This window comes from Mandrillus leucophaeus, unplaced genomic scaffold, assembly GCF_000951045.1.
Source record: "Mandrillus leucophaeus isolate KB7577 unplaced genomic scaffold, Mleu.le_1.0 Scaffold339, whole genome shotgun sequence".
Classification (NCBI taxonomy): domain Eukaryota; kingdom Metazoa; phylum Chordata; class Mammalia; order Primates; family Cercopithecidae; genus Mandrillus; species Mandrillus leucophaeus.
The window spans coordinates 3,653,713-3,659,103 of record NW_012103576.1 but is presented as its reverse complement, the minus strand read 5'-3'; the positions used below and the strand labels follow the sequence as shown (position 1 = coordinate 3,659,103).

Below are 5,391 nucleotides of genomic sequence, written 5' to 3'. Positions count from 1 at the left end.
GGGATCTAATTAAACTAAAGAGCTTCTGCACAGCAAAAGAAACTACCATCAGAGTGAACAGGCAACCTACAGTATGGGAGAAAATTTTTGCAATCTACCCAGTTGACAAAGAGCTAATATCCAGAACCTATAAAGAACTCAATCAAATTTACAGGAAAAAAAAACAATCCCATCAAAAAGTGGGCAAAGGATATGAACAGACATTTCTCAAAAGAAGACTTTCATACAGCCAACAGACACATGAAAAAATGCTCATCATCACTCGTCATCAGAGAAATGTAAATCAAAACCACAATGAGATACCATCTCACACCAGTTAGAATGGCAATCATTAAAAAGTCAGGAAACAGCAGGTGCTGGAGAGGATGTGGAGAAATAGGAACATTTTTACACTGTTGGTGGGAGTGTAAACTAGTTCAACCATTGTGGAAAACAGTGTGGCGATTCCTCAAGGATCTAAAACTAGAAATACCATTTGACCCAGCGATCCCATTCCTGGGTAAATACCCAAAGGATTATAAATCATGCTGCTATAAAGACACATGCACATGTATGTTTATTGCGGCACTATTCACAATAACAAAGACTTGGAACCAACCCAAATGTCCATCAATGATATACCAAATTAAGAAAATGTGGCACATATACAGCATGGAATACTATGCGGCCATGAAAAAGGATAGTTGATGTCCTTTGTAGGGACATGGATGAAGCTGGAAACCATCATTCTGAGCAAACTATCACAAGGACAGAAAACCAAACACCACATATTCTCATTCATAAATGGGAGTTGAACAATGAAAACACTTGTACACAGAGTGGGGAACATCACACACCGGGGCCTGTCGTGGGGTTGGGGAGGGATTGCATTAGGAGATATACCTAATGTAAATGATGAGTTAATGGGTGCAGCACACCAACATGGCACATGTATACATATATAACAAACCTGCACGTTGTGCACATGCACCCTAGAACTTAAAATATAGAAAAAAAAAAACTTTACGATATTATATGCCCATTTCTCCCTGCAACCTCTGTGCTATTGTAGTCATATATTTTGCATTTACATATGTTATAAACCTCACACTACATTGTTATTATTTTTGCTTAAATAGCCCACTATTAAAGATATTTAAATACTTTTTAAAACATCTTACCTATTTACCTGTGTAATTAATCATTTCCAGTGTTCTTCCTTCCTTTGTGTAGATTCATATTTTCATCTATTATTCTTCTTCCATTTCTTGTAGCGTGGGTCTGCTAGTGATAAATTCTTTGAGCTTTCATATAACTGAAATGTTTTTATTTGGCCTTCATTTTTGAAAGATATTTTTGCCTGATACAGAATCCCTGGTTAACAGTTTTCTTTTCTCTTTCAGTGTTGTAAAGATTTTGCTTCATCGTCTTCTCACTTATATTGTCCACAATGAAAAATCTTTTATTTGTCCCTCTGTATATAATGTGTCTTTTTTCTCTGGTTGCTTTTAAGATATTCTCCTTATCACTGGTTTCAAGCAATTTGATTACAAGATGTCTCAGCATAATTTTCTTCATGTTTCTTGCACTTGGCATTTGTTGAGTCCCTTGAATCTGTGGGTTTATAATTCTCATCAAATTTGAAAAAATTTTGGCCATTGTTTCTTCAAACTTTTTTCTGGTGCCTTTTCTTTCTTTTTCTCTGTCAGGGATTCCAATTACACGTATATGAGGCCATCTGAATTTTTCCTACTGTTCACTGATGCTCTATTCATTTTGTAATTCTCTTTTCTATGTGTGTTTCATTTCAAATCATTTCTATCTCTGTGTATTCAAGTTCACTAATGTTTTCTTCTGCAATGTCTAATCTTTTATTAATTCCATCCAATGTATTTTTTACCTCACATATTGTGGTTGTCATTACCATAAGCTTGATTTGGCTGTTTTCAAAAATATCTTCCAGCCAGGCGTGGTGGCTCATTCCTGTAATCCCAGCACTTTGGGAGGCCGAGACGGGCGGATCACGAGGTCAGGAGATCAAGACCATCCTGGCTAACACGGTGAAACCCCACCTCTACTAAAAAATACAAAAAATTAGCCGGGCATGGTGGCGGGCGCCTGTAGTCCCAGTAACTCGGGAGGCTGAGGCAGGAGAATGGCGTGAACCCGGGAGGCAGAGCTTGCAGTGAGCCGAGATCGCGCCACCATACTCCAGCATGGGCGACAGAGCAAGACACTTTCTCAAAAAAAAAAAAAAAAAAAATAGTCTTCCATGTCTCCACCTAACTTTTTGAACACACAGAATACAGTCGTAATTAACTTTTTTATCCTTGTCTGCTAATTCTAACATCTGTGTCAGTTCTGCTTCGATTTCAATTAATTGATTTATCTCCTCCTTATTAGTCACAGTTTCCTGCTCTTTCCATGCTAGGGAATTTTTTACAGGATGCCAGACATTGTGTATTCTACTTTGTTGTTTGTTTATATGTCTTAATTTCTATTATCAGTGGTTCTCATCTAAAGGCAGTTTTGTTTGTCTGAAGACATTCTTTGTTGTTACAACTGGAGGGTGCTGTTGGTACCCAATAGGTATAGGCCAGGTATGAGGGTAAACGTCCCGCAATACACAAGACAGCCCCCACAATAAGAATTATGAAGCCCAAATATGTCAATCATTCTGAGGTTGGGAAACCTTGCTGTAAGTATTCTTGAGTTTTGTTCCGGGACTTAATTAAGTTTGTTGGAAATTGTTTGATCCTTTTGGGTCTTTCTGTTAAGCTTTGTTAAATGAGACCAGAACAGTATTAAGTTTAGGGCTAATTATTTCACCATACTGAAGCAAGAACCTTCTGTGTACTCTACTTGTCTTAGTTCACTCAGGTTGCTATAACAAAATACCAAAACTGGGTAACTTATAAACAACAGAAATTTATTTCTCACAGTTCTGGAAGCTGGAAGTTTGAAGCCAGGGCACCATCATCATCTAGTTCTTGGTGAGGGCCCACTTTCTGGTTTGTAGATTGCTATCTTCTTGTTGTACCTTCAGAGGACAGAGAGAGAGAGAATGACAGAGAGAGAGAGAGAGAGAATGACAGAGAGAGAGAGAGAGAGAGAGAGAGAGAGAGAGAAAGGAATCAAGCTCTCTCCTGTGTCTCCTAAGGGCATTAATCTCATCACTGGGGCTCCATCTTAGTGACCTAGTAACCTCCCAAAGGCCCCACTTCCTAACACTGTCACCTTGGGGGTTAGGATTTCAACATATGAATTTGGGGGGCAGGGGGTACATAAAAATTCAGACTGCAGCACTACCCAATACACTAATTTTAGCTGCTTGGGAGCAGGAGCTATTCCCAGCCCTGTGTGAGTTATGAGCACTGTTCTTTTAACTATTTGGGATAGTCCCTTTTCAAACATTAAATAGTTTCCTCACGTGGGCTAGTGAATCTACATTGAGTTTGTTCCATCCTCACTTCACTGCTAGTACCCAACCTCAGAACATTCTAAAGATGCTTAACACTCATTATATCTCACCCCCACCCCAGACCTACTCCTCCTCCTGTATCTCCAGTAAATGGTGCCAGTCCCTTAAATTAGAAACACAGGAGTTGCCCTCCACTTCTCCCTCCTCATCACTCCAATATTCAAGCAGTTATCAAATGCTGTCAATTTGATCTTGCCAGTGTCCCCTGCACCCTGTCCTTACTTTCCAGCCTCCCTGTCCTTGCCCTTTTTAGACCATCATCATGTCCTGCTTGGGCCCTTCATGTGACAATCCCAGCTTGCATCTCCAGCATCCCCCTCCCCCTCCGCCATACACCCTCACTTCCAGTGCTACAGAACCTTTCATTGCTTATGAAGCAGGCCTTGCCCTTTCACAACTCTATGCCTTTGCACACGCTATTCCCTTTGCCTGAAATACAGTTCTTCTGTTTTCTGCCTGGCAAATTACTTCTCATACCTCAGATGTCACCTTCTCTGTCAAGCCCTCTTTGATTTCTTGAGGCACCTATTCACCCCTGCCCCTCCATGCTCCTGCTATGTTCTGTTTACACTGCGTTAACAACACTGGTCACATCTGTTTGCACTGATGCTTTCCCTATTGCTATAGCTCCTAGGGATCTAACAATCCCTATATGTGCTTGCTATGGACTGAATTGTGTCCAACTTCCAAAAAACTCATATGCTGAAGCCCTAACCCCCAATATCACTATACCTGGAGATAGGCTCTTCAGCAGGTAATTAAGGTCAAATGAGGTCATAAGGGTGGAGCCCTAAGCAGATAGGACTGCAGCCTTATAAGAAGAAGAAGAGATCTCTCTCTCTCTTCCTCTGCCGTGTGAAGACATAGCAAGAAGGAAGCCATCTACAAGCCAGGAAGAGAACCCTCACCAGAACTTGACCATGCTGGCACCCTGATTTTGGATTTCCAGCCCCCAAAAGTGAGAAAATTAATTTCTGTTGTTGAAGCCACACAGTCTCTGGTATTTTATTAAGGCAGCCAGGCTGACTACTACAATGCTTAATGCATGGTGAGTGCATTTTTAAATGAATGAAAAAGGAAGAAAGAAACAGAAAAGGGAGAGGTGGAACAAATGGGGAGAAAGATGAAGAAACTGGAAGATAAGAATAAGAGAAACTAAGGAAACAGGAGGAAGAAGGTAGAGGATGGGAATGAGCTCATGAAGGAGCCAATATCTCAGTGGAGACCATGCCAGTGTCAGGGAACTACTGTCAACCAGGAGGCAGGTGGGTACAGGATCCAGGGCCAGTGGTGAGCATCCAGGCACAAGACTTTTACGAGTGTGTGTGTGTGTGTGTGTGTGTAATTTTTTCCCCTAGAGGTAGCCTAGAGTGGCCACCTTTGTGCTTTTCTCAGCTGTGTCCTCATTGGCTGGGCAACAGCTGGGTGCCCTTGCCTCCCCAGCCAAAGGCAGCCGCTGTCCACACCCGGCTGCCTGAGGGACAAGGAGGGTGTTTACCCAATGGCCTGTGTCCTCAAAGGACTCTGCTCTCAGTTACACAGCCAACAGCTGGCCCCGAAGGGGCCTTGTCCTAGCAGCCGCGACCTGGCGGCTGCTGCAGCGTTTAAGTTTCTACTATGAAGATGCTTCCCCCATCCTCATGCCTCCTCCCAGGGGTGGGCATGAGGGACACTTACGAGCTGAGACCTCACAGGTGACATTTTTTTAAGCTGCTCGTTCTGCATGAACAGTCCCCAAAACGAACACTAGACTTTCTGTCGCCCAGGGCTTGTGCAAATTGGTTTCAGACTCTGCCACCCACTGCCGCAGACAGCAGCGGTCTTCCCAGGAAGAAGACGTTTCCTGGCAGGGTACCGGGACGGAAGGGCGGGGGCGCAGGGCAGTGCCAGCCGGGCCCAGGAAGTGAACACGCTGGGCCCGCGAAGCAGCG

At 42.8% G+C, this 5,391-nt stretch overlaps 1 long non-coding RNA gene across 1 annotated transcript; it reads right to left on the bottom strand.

Annotated features, from left to right (window-relative positions):
* Nucleotides 1–2,887: 2,887 nt before the first annotated feature.
* Nucleotides 2,888–5,355, bottom strand: LOC105545807. Its single transcript, XR_001006986.1, has 2 exons — nt 5,138–5,355; nt 2,888–3,019 (listed from the first exon to the last, which is right to left on the bottom strand). It is a non-coding gene; the product is annotated as an uncharacterized LOC105545807 (long non-coding RNA).
* Between the last annotated feature and the right edge of the window lie 36 nt (nt 5,356–5,391).